The following is a 21,258-nucleotide window of genomic DNA, read 5'->3' as shown; positions in this document are numbered from 1 at the left end:
AGGAGGCTCTGGGCATGCCTGGGCATGTTCTCTGGAGGGTTTACAACGCCTCCCTACTGTGGTGATGTCATGCCCATCAGTGGGAGGGGATTGATGACATCTTGCCCTTCAATGGGCGGGGCTTGATGACATCTTGCCCTTACTAGGCTCTGACTTCACTCTGCCCATATTTCTTGCCCTTACTTAGTCTGTGGCTTCACTTGCCCTTACTTAGGCTCCTCCCAGGTATGTATATAATACTACTAGCACTTAGTTATGACTGAGTTAATCTGGATGCTGCCCAATATGCTTTATAGGACAATCTAGTATTCTGGAGCTCTACAGTGAGGAAGGAGAAAAGGACAATCCATCATTTGTGCCTCACAGTTAAGGACTACAGTGTATCTGTGAAGATGGATGATGGGATAGGGCTGTAATTGCAAAAATCTTTGTATTAAGCAGCAGGGTTCATTTTCATTCATTCTATAGCTGTATTATGAACCTCATAATACGTTTCTAAATGATTTATGGGCTCTTTTGACTCTCTCAACTCCTTCAGTGGTTTCTCTTGTTCATTTGCATTTAGAAAAGAAAATCCAAATTCAAAATTTAAAGATCTGCATGAGCAAAATAGGAAAGGAAAAAGGGAAGGAAGAGACAACTGCATTTCACAGTCTAGGTTTTGTAGTCAAGCTCAATGGTGGAATGTCCTGCTTTGCATGCAGAAGGTCCCAGGTTCAATTCCTGGAAGCATCTCCGGGTAGGGTTGGGAAAGACCCCTGCCTGAAACCCTGGAGAGCCACTGGAGAGTACTGAAATAGATGGATCCAAGTTCTGGCGCACTACAGAACATCATTTGTGCATGTGGGACTCTAGCTCAGTGGAAGAGCACCTCCTTTGCATGCAAAAGGTCTCAGGTGTTGGAAGTGAAGGACTCTGCGCTGCCTCATGCCTCAGTGACAGAGGGGGACAGATTAGTGATTCAGAGGGCTAGAGGGGTCAAGACATTGGTCATCCCTTCTCTCTACTGCTCTGACACTATCCCTTTGGTATGTAGATTGCTACTCTCAAGGACTTCCTTCCTTCCTGCCCCCCCTTTTCATTCTTCTCCTCTCTGTCACACACACTCGCCTCTCTCTCTGCACCATGTGTGCAGAGATGCAGACAGCATCTCTCTGCATCCAGCTAGCTAGCTAGATTAGAGATTCTCTCTCCACTTTCCTATCTTGAATGGAGTTCTCCAATAAAGACTCCTTATATTGATTTGAAACTATGAACTGGCTCCAAGTTTCTTTTGCTCTCAGCAAACACGCATGCCTGGGCAGACTCCGCTGTGTTGTGTCTCTGTGCACTCTGCTGTAAGAGAAGGGTATCTCTTACCAGAGAGACATTCCCAACATCAGGTTCAATCCCTGAGATCTCCAGGGAGGCCTTGGGAAGACCTCTATCTAGAACCTTGGAGAGCTACTCTCAGACACAGCAGACCATACTGGGCTAGAGACAGACCAATAGTCTGATTCAGCAGCTTCTTATGTGCCACTGACATCGGTGGTATGAATATTCACATCTAGAGGCAATGAGTCCGGGAAGTCTTTGCTTGTGCTCAGGAGCCAGCAGCTGGACAGAAAGCAGGGTTCTCAAACTTAGGTCCCCACCCAGAAGTTGTTGGACTATGACTCCAATCATCCCCAGCCCCAATTAGTAGTGTGCACGGATCGGTTCGGAGGCCATTCTACTGGCCTCCGAACCGGTCCGGACAAGGGGTGGTTTTGGTTCGGGAGGGTTAGGGTGGGGGGGTCCATTAAGGGCGGGGGGGGCTTTACTCACCCCTCCCGCGCTTTGCTGCTTCGGCGCCATAATTAGTTTAAAAAATGCGCCGCAGAATCCCTCGCCGCTCCGGGGCTCCTTCTTGACTTCAAAATCAGGCGGCAGGATACTTCCCTGCCGCCCCCAAAGCCCCCTCAAGCCATTTGAGCGCTTTAAATCTCGCCCCGGACCGAGTGCTAAAGCGCTCGGGCGGGCGGCGGGGAGATGTCCTTCCGTCCGCCTGCCCCCTTCCCTGCACTTCGCAGAAGGCAGGGAAGGGGGCAGGCGGACGGAAGGACATCTCCCCGCCGCCCGCCCGAGCGCTTTAGCACTCGGTCCGGGGCGAGATTTAAAGAGCTCAAATGGCTTGAGGGGGCTTTGGGGGCGGCAGGGAAGTATCCTGCCGCCCGATTTTGAAGTCAAGAAGGAGCCCCGGAGCGGCGAGGGATTCTGTGGCGCATTTTTTAAACTAATTATGGCGCCGAAGCAGCAAAGCGCGGGAGGGGTGAGTAAAGCCCCCCCCGCCCTTAATGGACCCCCCCACCCCAGTGCCGAGCCGCAGGTCCGCGGTCCGGTGCACACCCCTAGCCCCAATGGTCTTTGGCCACAGTGGGGACCAAACAACATCAGAGGACCCAAGTTTGAGAACTCCTGACATAAGGAAAGAACTCTGGCCCAAGGGAGGGACTTTGGCCATCCAATGACAGACCAGGAGGAGTGGGTCTTTTCTCTATACCTCAACTTGCATGAGCAAAAATGGCCAAACTGCAGAATGGGATGAAGTGTTCCGATTATGATCAGCTCCATGGACACAGGATTCATGTATGGAATTTACTGACACAAGATGTGGTAATGGTCAGCCTGGGAGGGCTTTTTAGAGGGCTAACAGTGCAATCCTATGCATGTGTACTTAGAAGGAAAAAATCCCACTGTGTTCAAAAGGGTTTCTTCCTAATAAAGTGTGTTTACTACTACTACTACTACTACTACTACTACTACTTATATACACTTTTCAATGTTTCCAAGCGGTTTAGATAGATAGATAGATAGATAGATAGATAGATAGATAGATAGATAGATATGGTTCCCTGTCACCAAAGGGTTCACAATCTAAAAGAGAAACATAAGACAGACATCAGCAACAGCTACTGAAGGGGTGCTGTGCTGGGGACAGAGAGGGCCAGTTGTTCTTCCCCTGCTCAATGAAGAGAATTGCCACTTTTAAAAAGTGCCTCTTTGCTCAGTTAGCAGGGGTAATTTTACAGCCTTAGACAGATTAACAGAGAATATTAGCTGTGATCAGTGAACAGATCATCCATGTGTGGGAGACTGTTTGTTTGTTTGTTTGTTTGTTTGTATTTAAAATATTTCTATAACCCCCAAAACTTGTGTCTTTGGGCAGTGTACAAATGAAATCATTTAAAACATTAAACACATTTGAAACCCAGTATTAAAAACATTAAAACTGTTAATCTAATTAAAAGCCTGGGTGAATAAATGTGTCTTCACTGCCTTTTTAAAAGTTGCCAAAGAGTATACCGCTGCATTCCAGATACTGAGGACAAACAAGAGGAGAAGCCCTCTCTCTGGAACTGTTCACTTCTTATAAATAAATACAATGAAAATAAATATTGCCCCTATTTTGAAAGAGCTGCACTGGCTGCTGTGCCAATTTCTTTCTGGATCCAATTCAAGGTGCTGATTATCTAGATATAATACACTTAGGTCCTACGTGGCAAGCCCCACCCTCACAGTGCTTTATCAATCAGAGGTAACAGAGCAGGAACACCGTCGTGATTGGGCAGTGGGGATTCCATATGCAGACAGGGAAGAGGAGCGGGTAGGAGGTGAGCGAGTGAGCGAGCGGCAGGGAGAGGGCGAGCGAGTGAGCAAGTGGCAGGGAGGAGGCGAGCAAGTGAGTGAGCAGCAGGGAGGGGGCCAGTGAGTGAGTGAGCAGCAGGGAGGAGGAGAGCGAGCAGCAGGGAGGGGGCGAGCGAGTGGTGGGAAGGGGGCAAGTGAGTGAACAGTGGGGAGGGGTCCAGTGAGCAAACGAGTGGAGGGAGGGAGGGAGGGAGTGGCGGGGGCAAGCGAGCGGCAGGGATGGGGCCAGTGAGCAAGCGGCGGGGAGGGGTAGCTGACACTGAGCAATAAAGCAGGGGCTGTGGCGGAGGGCAAGGAGAGCAAAAAAATGCTAGCGCGCTGATGATCTGTGCAGATTCAGCTAGTTATCTTATAAACCCTTAATGGTTTGGATCCTGGATCCCTGAAGGACCACCTACTCCCAAGGGATTCTGCCCACCCAACAAGGTTGTCAGAGGGGCCTTTGCTCTGTGTGCCAATGTTGAGAGAGGCCTCATTGTCGTGCATGCAGGACAGGGCCTTCTCTGTTGTTGCCCCCAGGCTCTGGAATGCTCTCCCAGTGGCTGTCTACTCTTTGACATCTTTGGCTGCTTTTATAAAACAACTGAATATCTTTTTATTTGTTCAGGCTTTTACCCCTTAGGGGCTGCCAGGTCTCTCAACTCTCCTGCTTTTGTTTCTCTGTGTGTGTTTTAATATTTTATTGTTTTTACTTTTTAACTGATTTTAATTAAAGTATAAAATGTGATTTTAATGGAGTTTTATTGTATTTTAACTTTTGTAAACCGCCTTGGGATGTCTTATGAAAGTATAAATATTGGACAATAAATAAAGCTATCACCACCATGCTTGAAGAGGAGAGCTGGTCTTGTAGTGGTGAGCATAAATTCTTCCCTTTGCTAAGCAGGCTCCATCTTGGTTTGCATTTAGATGGGTGACTACATGTGAGCACTGTAAGGTATGGAGCTCAGTAGAAGAATGTCTGCAAGACTGCATGCACAAGGTGCCAGGTTCACCCTCTAGCATCTCCAGGACGGGTTGGGAGAGACTCCTGCCTGCAACCTTGGAGAATCTGCTGCCAATGTGGGTAAATAATGCTGAGCTAGATGGACCAATGGTCTGACTCAGTATAAGGCAGCCTCCTATGTTTGTGAACTCCTGAGTAGACATTGTTGGAAGCAGCATACTGGACATTGAGCAAGACAATTCTTAGTCCTGGCTCACTCTCTTTTTCTTACAGGTGCTGGGATCCAGTGTGGGTTTGGGTAGGTGGAACAACCATACATAGGAATATAGGGTTCTGCCTTATATTGAGTCAGACCCTTGGTATTGAGTCAGACCCTTCGTCCATCAAGGTCCATCCTTATATTGAGTCATACCCTTGGTCCATCAAGCTCACTATTGTCTACACAGACTGACAGTGGCTTCTCCAAGGTTGCTTGCAGGCAGGAGTCTCTCTCTTGGAAAGACTCCAAGAGAGACTCTCTCTTGGAGAGACTATCTTGGAGATGCCTTGGAACTTGAAGCCTTCTGCATCCAAGCATGCAGATGCTCTTCCAGAGCAGCCGCATCCCCTATGGGAATATCTCACAGTGCTCACACATGTAGTCTCCATTCAAATGCAAAGGGAACAATTGCTTAGCAAAGGGGACAATCCATCCTTGCTACCACAAGACCAGCTCTCCATTCTGTGCATGCACACCCACAGCTCCTCCACATATCGGACACGTTCTGGATTGGGGCGGCTGTCAACAAAGACAAATATGGGTGTCTCTGGGGAAGAGATGATTGCATGTCGAAAATGGCCAGAGGCTGGCCGAGAGCCTCCATCCCCGTCTCTTGTGCGCTATAATTTTCCTGCCAGATTGGTGAGAGATGAGGTAGTGATGAGAACAAGTCACACGCTAAAGTGTTTTGAGTGGATTAATGGTAAAACTGTTGACACGTTGCCAAGCCTCCCATTTTCCCATCACTCACTCGCACGGCTACTGTCCCCCAGGCCGACAGGCTTTTAGCTCAAGCCAGGGCCATTAATTTGGAACAAAGGACAGCACTCCTGTGCTTAGAGAGTCAAGTGTCCTCTTGGTGGTCTAATGGCAATGATTGCAGCCATTTCTTGCCCAGTGATGAGCGGCTCCTTTCTCTTGTTAACTGGCCCTCAGCTCTGGGAGGGATCTTATCAGAAGCACAGTTTTAATCCTTGCAGCGTATGGCTTGCCATAGGAAGTCTCAGTGGCCTCTTACTTTCTAGTGGTGCTTCCCATAGCCTAGACTCTAGAGCAGTGATCTTCTCTCTACTGAGCAAAAGGTGGAGCTGTAACGCTGCGTTGAAACGTCCCCCCAATATCACAGGCCCATTTGCAGAATGGGAAACTGGAGGCGTTTTTGGTGATTTAAGGGACATGGAGGCTTTACAGACAGGGCTGTTACCCTGAATCTCCTCCGGAAGAGAGTGTGTGCGTCCACACACCAGCCAAACTTACCCCGAAGTCCATTTGAGATCCTTGGAAGCACTCAACACACAAATCAGGCTTTGTCTTCCAAATTCTAGCTTATTTCGATGTATTTCGAGGTTTTTAAAATGCTGGTTTTAAGCAAAACCGCCAGAGCAATTAGGGAGAGTTACTGAGGTAGACTCATCAACATGATAGGAGGGATGCACTCTTTTAGGAATGCAGATTAGGCTTTAGAAATCTCCCCGGCCCCACCCGCTGCCTAATGGCTAGAAGGAAAACACAGAGGCATGCAATGTGAACCTGCACCAAAAGAAAACCCCGAGAGCAGAGGGGAGGGGCTGCTTCCATCAATGCCGTGATTGTAATTCGAAGTGACTTCACTCAACATTTACCCTGCAGCATGAAGCCATGTGTGAATAACTCCAGGACAATATTTGGGGGGATGCAGAGTGAAACTCACCAGAGTTCCAAACCTGAGAGATTCTAAACTTTGCATTGGGGAACCGGGTCCATCAAGGAAATGAATAAGACAGTGACCCCTTGGCTGGAAGCAGCTACGTAACATCTGATATGATGGTCTAGGCCACAAAATGTCTGTGGCCGTGGCCACCCTGGGCCTGTGGTACCCAGAACTGCTCTTCACAGCACTGTGGCCATATGGGAGACCAATTTTCCATGCCTTTCCACCTGGCTGCAGCTCTGTGTTTCTGCTCGTCCTCTGCTTGCCCTAACAATGTTCAGCTGACTGTACAATTCACACCATACCAAAGCTGGTTCACCCCTTGGCTTTGCAATGCTGAAAAACTGAGTTTTGGAATCTGTACAAGCACCAGGATCACTAACACATGTAAGCAGATGAGTTCATTTTACATTGTCTCACGTCACGATGAGATTAATGCCTGTATTAATTGTTTTTCTAGCATAATGGCATTTCAAAGTCCTCCAGGCCTCTTTAGCTTTTTTTAATCTTTCTCAAATGCAAGGATCAAATCACTCACATGTAAGCAATATCCACCCTGCAGATCTGCATGATCTCCAGTGTGACATCTGTCCCATGGGATAGGGATTCTCAATGTTGGGTCTGCCACTGTGGCTGAGGTTGATGGGAACTGGGTGAGACCCAAGGCAAATCACCCAGAGAACATCTCCTCCCCAGAGGGTTTGGTCCCCTGAGGGTTCATGCTATTCAGTGATACTGTGAAGCTATGAAGCTGTCAGTCATGCCAAAGCTGCTCCAAGACATTCTGGTGCCTGCCCAGGGGTGGAACATCCAAATCTCTCTCTCTCACACACACACACTTATATTTTTATACCATGCATTGTCCAAAGACAAACTTACAAACCAACTTCACATATACGCTGATGGGATCTGAGCTGTCAGTGAATGACCAGGAGGGAGATCTTGGAGTTGTGGTGGACAGCTCATTGAACATTTCTACTCAGTGTATAGCAAATGTGAAAAAGGCATACTCCATGCTATTGATAACTAGGGATTAAAAATAAAACTGCTATCATAATGTCCTTATACAAACCTATGGTGTGACCACATTTGGAGTACTGTTTACACTTCTGGTCGCCATATCTCCAAAAGGACATTATAGAACTGGCAAAGATGCAGAAGTGGGCAACCAAGATGATCAGGGGTTTAGAACGTCTTCCTTATGAGGAAAAATGATGACTAAGGAATGTCATGATAGAGGTCTATACAATTATACAATTGGAATGGAGAGAGTGGGCAGAGAGAATTTTTTCTCCCTCTCTCATAACTCTAGAACCAGGGCTTATCCCATGAAACTGATTGCCAAGGAATCTGACCGACAAACTGACCGACCCCAGGAAGCACTTTTCCACACAACACATTATTTTATTTTATTTTATTTTATTCATTCATTCATTCAATTTATATACCGCCCTTCCAAAAATGGCTCAGGGTGCTTTACATAAAAGGAAAACAATTAAAATCAAAACTATAAAAACAGCATAAAACTAATTAACAGTTAATTAACTAATTAACCTATGGAATTCTCTGCCACATCATATGATGACAGCCACCAGCCTGGGTGGCTTTAAGAAGGGCCTAGAAACATTCATGGAGGACAGGTTTATCAATGGCTACTAGTCTGAGGGCTATAGGCCACCTCTAACCTCAGAGGCAAGATGGCTCTAAATACCAGTTGCAGGGGAGCAACAGCCGGAGAGAGGGCATGCCCACTCTTGCCTGTGGGCTTCTCAGAGGCATCTGGTGGGCCACTGTGTGAAACAGGATGCTGGACTAGATAGGCCTTGTGCCTGATCCAGCAGGGCTGCTCTTATGTTCTTGTACTTGTGAAGTGATCACTGGGATTTATTTATTCGTATTTACATTTATATCCCACTCTTCTTTCAAGGAGAGACTGGCCCAGCATCACCCAGTGAGTTTCATGGCTGAATAGGGATTTTAACCTGGGTCTCCTTGGTTCTAGTCCGACACTCTAATCACTACACCACGCTAGCTCAAAAGGGTGTTGCAAGTATGTCTGTTTTCATCTGTGTCATGAAAGGGGTATCGGTGCTTCATGGGAGGGCCAGAGGGACATTTCAGACAGAAACTACATTAATTGGTGGCATCAGGGATCAGATCGTGTACATTCTGCCTGCAGACATGCACTTTAGCTCGTGTTCCTCCTGTGTTAATTCAATTAGCACTCCCTCATTTTCTCAGGGACAGTGTGGAAGAAGCAAGTCTTGAAAATCAAGCTGGCATATTAAGGATGCATCGAATAAAAACACGAACCGTTTTTGTAATTCCTACATGACAGATAAATTGCACGAAGGCCTTGTTAGCGACGAGGGACCCAACGTTCTGGGCAAGCAGCTTGTTCCTGTGGGTTTCACAGTGTCTGATATATAATCCTAGAGAGATTTATGAAATAGACTATTAGCTAGCTACACACCTGTCGCTTTCCCCTGAGGTGCGTCATTTGCACTGTGTCTGAATTGTTCTACCATAATTTCTACACTGCTTCCCAGGAGCTGATGAAAGCAGATTTGTTTACCGTCGTGTTTAGAAGGGTTGATTTGTTCACCAGAATCCCCTTCACTTCCCCACTGTTAAAAAACACACCACAGGACTTTTGTCAAAGGCACAGTTGTTTGGATTTCTCTTGTTCTCTTGTACAGCAGATTTAAGGGCTAAAGTATTGAGAATGACCAAGGAAAAACGGAATTTCCAGTGCTGCTGTCAACAAGGGCGCTTTAAAAAGATATTCTGTAATATGCGACAAATAGATTTGCTGGAGACAATAATTCTGAGAGAAAACAGTGAGCGCGCTGAGAGAGTTCTGCTTGGAGAAAACATTGGAGGAATTTGGAGGGTTTGGGTGACAATATAAAACCCTTTGGGTGACAATACAAGGACTGAAAGGCAACGTGCTACTGGGGTCATGCTATTGCCCTCTGGATCAAAACACTGAAAGTGACTGGGAGTTGCAGAAGGAAATCACAGAGGCATCAAGGAGAGGCAGGGCAGTAATAATAAAAATTACCCACACATAAACTGGGTAAATTCACAGTCAGGTAATGACAAAGAGGTAAAATTTTTAGATATGTTGAATGACTGTGCCCTAGAACAGTTGGTCTTGGAACCAACAAGAGAGAAGGCGACCTTGGACTTAAACCTGAGTGGCACCCAGGACTTGGTGTGTGATGTCAGTGTCATGGACCCTCTAGGTAACAGTGACCATAGTACGATCAAATTCAGCATACATGTGGGGAAAGAATAATCAAGGAAGTTTAACTCAGACTCTCTGAATTTCAGAAGAGGAAACTTCTCCAAAATGAGGAGTATGGTGAAAAGAAAGCTGAAAGGGAAAATCAAGAAAGTCACTTTGCTCCAGAATATATGGAGTTTACTTAAAACCACAATACTAGAAGCCCAGTTAGAATGTATACCAAAAAGGAGGAAAGGTACCACCAAGACCAGGATGGGAGGATGCCAGCATGGCTAACAGATAAAGTCAAGGAAGCTATAAAGGGGAAGAAGACTTTATCCAGAACTTGGAAGGCCTGCCCAAATGAGGAGAACAGAAAGGAACACAAACTCTGGCAAAAGAAATGCAAAGTGACAATAAGGGAGGCAAAAAGAGAGTTTGAGGAACATTTAGCTAAAAGCATCAAGGGGAGTAACAAAAACTTCTTTAAATACATCAGATGCAGGAAACCTACCAGGGAGGCAGTTGGACCATTAGACGATGAGGGAGTGAAAGGGATTATTAAGGAGGATATGGAGATTGCAGAGAAGCTAAATGAGTTCTTTGCATCTGTCTTCACGGTAGAGGATACTGAGCATATACCTGTTCCTGAACCAGGCTTTTCAGGGATGGAGGCTAAAGAACTGAGTCACATAGAAGTGACAAGAGATGCTGTTCTAAACTGTCTGGAAAATTAAAAATTAGCAAATTGCCAGGGCCAGATGGCATTCATCCAAGAGTCCTTAAAGAACTCAAATGTGAAATTGCTGACCTCATTGCTAAAATATATAACGTATTCCTGCAATCAGGCTCTGTACCAGAAGACTAAAAAGTAGCAAACACCGATTTTCAAAAAGGGATGCGGGGCAATCTGAGAAATTACAGGCCGGTTAGCTTAATGTCCGTTCCAGGCAAATTTATGGAAAGCATCCTCAAGGATAAAATTGTTAAGCACAAAGAAGAACAGGCCCTGCTGCAGGAGAACCAGCATGGCTTCTGCAAAGGTAAATCTTCCCTCACAAACCTTTTGGAGTTTTTCAAGCGTACTGCTCTTAGAAAGACTTGCAGGCGATGACGGGGGCAGGGGCAGCAGCGAAGAACGCTGCCGCCCCCAAAACTTCGCATTTAACTACAGCGCCGGAGGGGGGAAAGCAGCGGGAGGGGTAGGTTCTCCCCCCCCCGCCCTTAAAGGGAGACCCCTCCTCGGTGCCGGTCCGGACCAGTCCGGCCCATGCACATCCATAGGGAGCTGTGGGGAGTTTGCCCATAATTAATTCACAATTATAGCTTCTAAACATGCCAGACCTCTATTTAAGCATTTTGCTTTGATTTATGATGGATACCCTCCAGTGTATCCGTAAGCTTCAAAATTATGTTGACTCTCAAGGGGATTTAATTGCGGAGAATTTTACTATGGTTTTCTCTTAGTAACCAGCATTTTATAATTTTAAGCTGTTAGATTTCTAACTTTGGATCGCTTGTATATTGTAATGGCCATACATGGACTATACAAATAAACTGACTGACATAACTAGTATCCATAAGCCCCCTACTGATCACATATCTGGCTATGGGCTAGTTGTGGGGTGTCTCTTCTCACCTACTGAGCCAGCATGGTGTAGTGGTTAGGGTGCGGGACTGGGGAGACCCGAGTTCAAATCCCCATTCAGCCATGAGACTTGCTGGGTGATTCTGGGCCAGTCACTTCTCTCCCAGCCTAACCTACTTCACAGGGTTTTTGTGGGGAGAAACTTAAGTATGTAGTACACTGCTCTGGGCTCCTTGGAGGAAGAGCAGGATATAAAATGTAAAATTAAATTAAATTACTTTCCAATGGCATTCATTTGCCTTATTTTGTATTCTAGTACCAATTCCCATCTATAGGTGGCAGTAGGTGTCTGAAATGCTTTGCAGTCACCTCATTAAAGGATTTCCCTCTTCACTCTGGCTATCTTTTGTACAGCACTAGATTTGCTGAATGCAACAGTGGGGTGATTGTGGCATGCTGTTTTCCTGGTCCTGGAAGGGAAAAGCCTGATGGAAGCTGTGAACAGGAGTGCAGCTTTTCCAATGCTTGACTGAGTCCAGTGCCTTTGGGTGGAGATGCACATGTGTGCCTAGGTGTGGGTGTCTGTTTCTATGCCCAGGTATACCTTCATTCTAACTGGCTTGGATGTATTTGAGTGGGGCAGAGAGGAGAGGAACGGCTTCCCTGTGATCGTGGCTTACTTCAAACATGTGTTGGGTTCTTATCACTTGGCAGCAGCTGGCAAAGTACAGGGAGCTACCAGGCAGGCAGCTGTGAGTGACAATCCATTAAGCACACATGCCTAAACCTTAAATAACAGATCATTATGCTGGAGGGACGGAGGGAGGGAGGGAGGAGGGGGGCAGGGGGCAAGGGGCGGGCAGCATTTGTCCAAATAAAATGGCACAACCTTTTTGCAGTACATTAAAGGAGTGGCTTAACTGACAGATTTAGCAGCAAACAACCAACTCAAGCCAATTGATCTCTTGCTTTAGTTATTTGTTCCGCAGAATATACTCCAACCTTGCTACGCCACTGTGCAGGGGAGTAACGGTACTCTCAATGCTAGTCTAATCTTTAATATGCAAACTTTAACCGTCCTGTTTGAGCACTGCTGATTGGAAGCTGAAAACATGAAGATGCGCTAGTTGCTCTGAACTGATTTGGGGGTTCAAGTTCAGTTCAACTCGCTCTTTCTGAGTGCTTGCCATTTCTTGTGGCCTGAAATTGATAACCAGGGACGGGTCGTATGCTATCTCTGATAATGCCACAGACTTTTTCTTTTTAAACAAAGCAAGTTTCAAGCCCTTAGGGCTATAAAGATATACTTGGAGGTGTGAGCAGTGCCTGAGAAGCTCTTTTCAGAACTTCTTTCAACATGTGCAGAAGCAAGATCACAGAGCCTTCAGTCTCCACATGTTCATATGCATAGCCTCTTTTCTGACCTTAGGTACAGAGGAAGCTGCCTTGTACCCAAACACACCATTGGTCCAATCAAGCTCTGTATTGTCTGCACCGTCTGGCAGCAGCTCTCTGAGGTTTCAGGCAGGAGTCTCTCCCAGCCCTAGCTGAAGATGCTGCCAGGGATTGAACCTGGGACCTTCTGCACACAAAGCAGATGCTCTGCCACTGAGCTTTGGCTCCAACCACAGCACTGTGACCTTCAAATGAGCATGTGGAGGTCAGGAGTGGGGACTGGCCATGTGCTCCCATTCTCCTTCCCTCCATAGCCCTCTTCACACACTCTGTGCTCAGTATAGGCTTGATTGTTGATCCGTATTAATGTCTAAAATGAATCCATGCACTGTCGTGCACACAGATATGTCTACATTTGAGCATTCACCTGAAAGTGTACACAATATAGTGGCCTCATTCACATGTAACGTGAAACTGGAGGTTGATGAACCTGCGGTTAATTTTCCAAACCGTGAATCACATCGCAGATGTTCGTCCAATGGATGTTCGGCTGGGTGCCCCCTCCCTCCTCCTTGGCCACCGAGGTTGTATCCCAGGCATCTGTGTGCCACTTGCATCGCCAGACTTAGAGCAGGACATCAGCACATTGTCCTGGTGGCCACCATTGGTCACGATCCTCATGGGGGCATGTTGATCATGCTCGGGCCGTTCTGGCTTTGCCGGCCAGCTTTGTCAGGTTGATGATAGTTTAACCCCTTCTTCACTGTACTCCCAGACCTGTCCTTGCTATAAATCTGCTGCAGAGCAGTGAATCGTGCACTAATTCTTGGACTGCAGAGGGGGACAGCCACATGTGGGGGGTTCGCAGGGGCTACTCATTGAAGTGGGAGTGCTTTATTCTTTAAACCCCTAGGGTGGGGTGGGGGGTCCCAGGGAAGCCCACTTGCCATTCTCCTCTCTATGGTTGCCAAATAACCCAACTTTCCCTCCCTCCTCACCTTCCGGTTTCTGACCCTAAGGAATCCATGGAAACACACCTCTTGTTCCATTAACAGTAAGCTCTCTGCACACCATATACCCCCCAGCACCACCCATTCAGCACAAAGCAAGTGGAGGGGTGGGGTGAGGGGTTCTATGCCCTCCCCGGCTGCATCCAACCACCAAACAGAGCCCCTGGTGGCACAGTGGTAAAACTGCCGCCCTGTAACCAGAAGGTTACAAGTTCGATCCTGACCAGGGGCTCAAGGTTGACTCAGCCTTCCATCCTTCCGAGGTCGGTAAAATGAGTACCCAGAATGTTGGGGGCAATATGCTAAAATCATTGTAAACCGCTTAGAGAGCTCCGCTATAGAGCGGTATATAAATGTAAGTGCTATTGCTATTGCTATTGCTAAACCACACGTCGCCCTCCCCGCCACTGGCCAGGTCTTGGGGAACTGTGCATTTGCATGTAGAAAGAAACACATGGGTTTATTTCAGACTTCTTTAACTTTATTTAACAGCAGTACACAGGCAGCCTTTAAATTTGCGTGGCTGGGACAGGTGTTTCCAGTCTCTGATCCCGCTGATGCCGCAGCTGCGGGCCATGATCCCATGTTACCATCACCGGTTTTAAGAGCTGCGTGCTCTTCCAACACGGCACTTGCCCACCTTGGCGGTAGGCCAGAAAGAGATGCTTCCAGGTGTGTCTTGCAAAGGCGGCTCTCGCTGCCCCGCCTCCCTGCTGCCACCAACCATCCTTAGGAGCAGGGCTGCAGGGGCTGCTGGCACAGGATCTCCATCTCCACCGGGCACCTCTGCACCATTGCTCTCACCTTCTGGATGTGCGGGCAGGTGCATGTGCTCCTTCAGCAGGATGTCTCCCTTGGACTCATATTTTTGTGCAGGATGAAGCAGGCCACGATTACTTTTGGCACTAGAGCCTCCTTGACATCCAGCAAGGGCATGCCACCAGGCCTTCAGCCTCCTGAATGCCTGCTCGACCATGATGTTCATGCTGCTGTGCCTGAAGTTGAAGTTCCTCTCCGGGGCACCTCTGGGTGCATGATAGAGGGTGACCATCCATTCCTGGAGGCTGTATCCCTGGTCACCAAATATCATTGGCTTCACTCGGCATCCACCCACCGCCATGGGTGCATAGTTCACCCAGGTACTGGAGTGCCTCTTTCAGGTGAGTGGAGAGGTCCAGAAAATTGCTGTGCTGTGGCATCTATCAGACACCCCAGCACAGATGTCCATGAACCGCCCTACCGAGTCTACTGCATCTTGCAGGGTCATGGTGTAGGCATGTTTCCACCCTAGCCCCCAACCAATTCTTCAGGGCCCTCGTCCTCTGTGCTGCCTGACCCTGCTGGAGCCAACTGGTTAATGGCTTCCAGAACAGGGGAAGAGGGGGTTGGATTCCTTTAGAGAGCATGAAAAGGCCTCATGATCAAAATGGGAGGGCTGTGGGCCTGAGTTGACCCTGTGAGCACCAGAACTAGTACCTAGCAATGCCTCACTGCCAGTTGAGATCATCTAGAGCAAGGATTCTCAATGTTGTGTCCCCAGATGTTAGTGGACTTCAACTCCCATAATCCTCAGTCCCAGAGGCCTTTGGTTGGGGATTATGGGAATTGAAGTGCAATAACATCTGGGGACCCAACACTGGGAATCTCTGATCTAAAGAGGTTCGCCTGCAGTTGCCGTCAACTCATCTGGAGGCTACTCAAGGACGGGCCTTCTCTGTTGCTTCCCCTGGACGTTGGAATGTGCTCCCTCTTGAAATAAGAGCCTCCCCATCTCTAGCAGCTTTTTAAAAGGTGCTGAAGACACATTTATTCACCCGGGCTTTTAATTAGGTGAATGGTTTAAATTATTAATGCTGGTTTTAAATGATTTTAATGTGAATGTTTTTAATGTTTACGTGATTTAAATTGTTTAATTGCTTTAGTTTTGATTGTAACTGTTAGATTGATTTTAATTGTTTTTATTTGTTGTAAACCGCCCTGAGCCATTTTGAAGGGGTGGTATATCAATCAATCAATCAATCAAATAAATAAATAAATAAATAAATAAATAAATAAATAAATAAATATGCACCTGCAGGGACCCATGCATCATTGAACAGAATGAAAACAGTTGCTGATGGGCCCCTCCAGCCTTCTCACTGTGTGTGTGTGTGTGTGTGTGTGTGTGTGAGAGAGAGAGAGAGAGAGAGAGAGCGCACAAAGCGGGGAAGCAGCCACTGGAAGCCCATCTCCCTCCTTCCTCTCCACCCGCACAAATTATTGTGAATCCCCATCCATGGTGTTATTCCTATTTAGCACCTAGGATATGTGGTGTGATGCTGGTGGGACGCTCTTTCCCTATGGTGCCACACCCAGCCATAATCTGGGTCCAGGGAGGGACCTTCTGACAACCTGTTTGCCCCGAGCAATTAGCTGCCTGTGCCAAAACAAAGAAGCCCTCGCTGTGACCATGCCAACTGGCCCTCCTTCGTTGATCTACAGCCTGCCTTTGACTTAACCAAACGCTTGCACCTTGGTGCTCATGAATCTTTCATGCTTTGCAGTCTATAAAATATTTCTGATTTTCTCCCCCGCCCACCCCGCACCACGCTTTTTCAAAAACAACTTTAAAGCGCTTGTATTATGCATTCCTCTGTCCAAGGGAAGAGCCGGATTTCCTTGAAGATGTTGCCGCTTTGGAGGTTGCCATGGCAATTGGTTTGCACTCCTTGCTCTCCCTGCCACCGCAAATGCTTCAAAGCATGCTGCCTTCCTATTTCTCCCAAAATGTGATACACTTTTGCAGAGTGTGTGTGAGTCCTTAGGAACATAGGAAGCTGCCATATATCCCGAGTCAGACCATTGGTCTACCTAGCTCAGTGTTGTCTTCACAGACTGGCAGCAGCTTCTCCAAGGTTGCAGGCAGGAATCTCTCTCAGCCCTATCTTGGAGATGCTGCCAGGGAGGGAACCTGGAACTTTCTGCAGTTCCCAGAGCCAGTTGTCATAGTGACTATTGATGATTGATTTGAGAAAGTCATCCGGGGTGGTAGTACCCTAGGAATGGATTATGAAGAAAGGACTTGGAGTTTTCTATCTTGAACTGCGTCTTCTTTCTCTTGTACAACATCGCTGGACCCCAGTGTGAACATGCGCCTGAGTGAACATGCTCCAGGTCCTGAGTTCAGGACCTGGAACTCAGGAACATGCTGTATACTGAGTCAGACCCTTAGTCCATCTAGCTCGGTATTGCCTACACAGACTGGCAGTGGCTCTCCGGGGTTGCTGCCAGGAGTCTCTCCCAGGCCTTACCTGGGAATTATTCACACTTGGCTTCATCATGCTGCGGGATAGATGTTGAGTGAAGCCACTTTGAATTACACTCGCAGCATTGAGGGAAGCCACCCCTCCCCTCTGCTCTCAGTTTTTGGTTTTACTAGTTCACATGGCATGCCTCCAGGTTTTCCTTCTAGCCAATTGGTGGGGCTGGGGTGGGGGGGAAGATTACTAAAGAGCTCCATCTGAATTTCCAAGACAGTATCCCTCTTATCATGCTAATGATTCTACTCAGTGCCTCTACCCTTTTGCTCCGGTGTTTTCAGAAAAACCCGCTTAAAACCAGCATTTTTAAAACCACAGAGAAGGCCCTTCTACGGACCCAGGCTCCATGCACTACACCAGGGCCTGGGACACTAAGGAGGGCCAGCTGAGAAGACCTCACAGGTCAGGCTACACATGCCATGCCTCCATGTTTCCTTCTAGACTATTGTGGGGGGGGGGGAGGAGAGGGGGAAAGTAGTTTCCCAGAGGCGTAACTAGGGAAAACGGCGCCCGGGGCAAGCACTGAAATGGCGCCCCCCGCCCCCCCACATACTACATTATACTTAGGTTTTTCCTCACAAGCGCCCCGCCGCCGCCACCAATTCTCGGGCGGCGCGGAAGGGACCTCTCGTGGGGGAGGGGGCGCCGACGCGCTCCCTTGACTGCTGTAGCGCTGCTGCACTGAGCAGGAAACATTTGTATTAACAAAAAAATTAAAAAAAAATTAAAAAAATTTTTTGTCATGGCGGCGCCCCCCACGTGACCAGAAAAGATGGCGCCCGGGGCACGTGCCCCCCTGCCCCCCCTATAGTTACGCCTCTGTAGTTTCCCCCCCTAAAAACCCAGAAATACATCGAGATAAGCTAGATTTGTGTGTGGAGTGGGTCCACAATCCCAAAGGGACTGCAGGGTAAGTCTGGCTGGTGTGTGAATGCACATACTCTCTTCTGAAGGAGATTCGGGGTAGAAGCCCTGTCTGTAAAGCCTCCTGGCCCAGGGGTTGAAACCGGGACCTTCTGCATGCAAAGCAGATAGGAACATAGGAAGCTGCCCTATACTGAGTCAGACCCTTGGTCTATCTAGCTCAGTATTGTCTTCACAGACTGGCAGCAACTTCTCCAGGGTTCCAGGCAGGAATCTCTCTCAGCCCTATCTTGGGGAAGCCAGGGAGGGAACTTGGAATCTAGATGCTCTTCCCAGAGCGGCTCCGTCCCCCAGGGGGAATATCTTACAGTGCTCACCCTTCTAGTCTCCCATTCATATGGGACCCTGCTTAGCTAATGGGACAAGTCATGCTTGCTACCACAAGACCAGCTCTCCTCTCTTACCTTGTTTCATAGAAAGACTGCTGAGGAAGGGGGGAGAATGGGAGAGAGATCTAAAGGTAAAGTGTGCCCACCCACCACACTCTGTTCTAGGCCACCCCTTTCCCCTTGACGTGAAGCGATACATCTGCTGAAACCTCCATTCTTCTCTATGGAGAAAAACCTTAAAAGACATGTAAACTTCAAAAATCACTTTAAAATCAGCCCTTTGCCCAATTCCTTTCAAGTAATTTTGGTTGTTTCCTTGTCCCCCTTGGGCACTACCACTCACCACACTCTGCTCTAGGCCACCCCTTTCCCCCCAACGTGAAGCTATACATTTGCTGGAATCCTCATTATTCCCTATGAGGAATTCAAAAATACTTTTAAAATTCACCAATAATTGGAGGAGTGTCTGATTGCCTTGGAGTTTTGTGGGTGGTAGGTACCCCTTGGTGCCTACCACCCACCCACTTTTGTGCCCCTAGGTGCTCCACAATAGGGGATAATGGGCTGGTTCGAGTCCCATTATACCCTATGAGAAAAAAGAAAAAAATTCAAAAATTCATAAAAAATTGTATGAGTGTACGATTGCTTTGGGGGTTGGGTGGTAGGTACCCATGGGTGCCTGCTACCACACCACCCACTTTTGGAGGTTTGAACTGGTTCAAACCAGTTCAAACCAGTTTGAAACATTTCAAATTCGAACCAGACCAGGGTGGTGGTGGTGGTTTCGAGCAAAACCAAAACCGAACCTCCCCTTCCTGGTTCGAACCTGGTTCGAATTTGAACCAAACCAGGCAAACCAGTTTTGTGGAAATCCCTAACTAAAATGTCAAATAACAGGTCAAATAATTGAAGGGTATAGACAAGCTTCAACCTGGGATTTTCTTGACACAGATCTGAGAGAATGCCTGCTCTTAAAGGTTTTTGCCTGTTCAACAATGTTGTCAGAGGCAGCTGTGCTCCATGTGCCATCATTGAGGGAGGCACAATGGTCATGAATTGAGGGAGGCACAATGGTCATGAAGGACAGGGCCTTCTCTGCTATTGCCCCCAGGCTCCGGGATCCTCTCCCCATGATTGTCTGTTCTCTGACTTCTGTGACTGCTTTAAGGAAGCAACTAAAGACTTTATTTATTCAGGCTTTTACCCCTTAAGGGTTGCCAATATTTCTACTTTCCTGCTGATTTGTCTTTTTTTTTAAAAAAAGGCTGGTGCTTTTTGCTGTTTTTATGATTGATTTTAATTGATTTTGATGTGATTTTTATGGAGTTTTCTTGTATTTTAACTTTTGTAAACCATGTTGGGATAAATGTTCTGAAAGGTGGCACAGTAATTGAATTAGAAAGAAAGAAAAAGAAAGAAAGAAAGAAAGAAAGAAAGAAAGAAAGAAAGAAAGAAAGAGCTCAGTCTCTTAGCTAGTACACTATACCAGCTCTCTAGTTACAAGTTTACAGGCTCTTTGATTCCATTTTGAGTGCTTTAAAATGGAATCTGCTACACTTTAATTCCTAGAGTAGTGTGCATCTTTGACTTCCCCTGATAATCCAACATCGAAACTGCCAGGCTCGGATAAAACTAATAACCAGCGCGCATTACATCTCGCTGATGTGACAACAGCTCTGACGGCACTCATGCGCGGAGACGACATGCCTTTGATTGCTTATGGGAACATTTTTACCACTGAAGTGTAATTCCATTTATTAGAGGGAGGCAGCTTATAAAACTATATGAAACACAACAGGTATTGGTGAGGAAAGCAGAGGAGACGAACGAGCAATGTTGCCACGGACCCCAGGCACAAAAACAAAGCAAGACATAGGCTCCCTTTGATGCAATTTGCTTTTGGTTGGGTATAAACTAAGCAGAGCGTACAAAACAAGCTATCCCAAAGCAAGCACACTTCATCTGCTGTTATTGATGAGTTGGAAGATGGGGATGTGAGTCTTTCTGCGTGTATCTGAGGGAGAGGGAGGAGAGGAGAGGAGAACAGAAATCCACAACTCACATCATAAGAGTAAAAAACTGGCAAGTACTGAGCCAAATTTGCCCAAAGTTTTTCAAAGCAGTTTACATAGCAAAAATAATGAAAAGATGGTTTCTTGTCCGCGAAGGGGCTCAGAATTCAAAAAGGACTGTGAGCACAGTTCTTCCATACATATGCCAAACAGGGACTTTTTGCAATTTTTGCAGTGCCACCTGCAGGCCAACTCTAGCATTCCAAGAAGTGTCCATCCTTTCCCCCAGTTGCCACATAAGTATTAATGAAAAAGGTTGGCTTCTATCGACACCGAGGGTGGTGTCTGTAGATGCTGTAGCAAGGCTACAGCAAGGCTAAAGCATCTGGGGCTTTTTAGTTTGGAAAAGAGGCAACTACGGGGAGGCATGAAAGAGGTGTATAAAATTATGCATGGAGTAGAGAGAGTGGACAGAGCGAATTTTTTCTCCCTCTCTCACAACACTAGAACCAGGGGTCGTCCCATGAAACTTCACATATGCGCTGATGGGGTCTGAGCTGTCGGTGGCTGAGCAGGAGAGAGATCTTGGGGTCATGGAAGACAGCTCGTTGAATGTGTTGACTCAGTGCGCGGCAGCTGTGGAAAAGGCAAATTCTATGCTAGGGATCATTAGGAAGGGGACTGAAAATAACAATGCTAATATTATAATACCCTTATACAAATCTATTGTGTGGCCATATTTGGAGGACTGTATGCAGTTCTGGCTGCCGCATCTTAAGAAAGACATTGTAGAACTGGGAAAGGTGCAGAAGAGGGCAACTAAGATGATCAGGGGACTGGAGCACCTTCCTTATGAGGCAAGGCTACAGCATCTGGGGCTTTTTAGTTTGAAGAAGAGGTGACTACAGGGA

This window comes from Hemicordylus capensis, chromosome 5 (assembly GCF_027244095.1).
Source record: "Hemicordylus capensis ecotype Gifberg chromosome 5, rHemCap1.1.pri, whole genome shotgun sequence".
NCBI lineage: Eukaryota > Metazoa > Chordata > Lepidosauria > Squamata > Cordylidae > Hemicordylus > Hemicordylus capensis.
The sequence above is the reverse complement of the archived record's forward strand: the minus strand, read 5'-3'. Positions refer to the sequence as shown.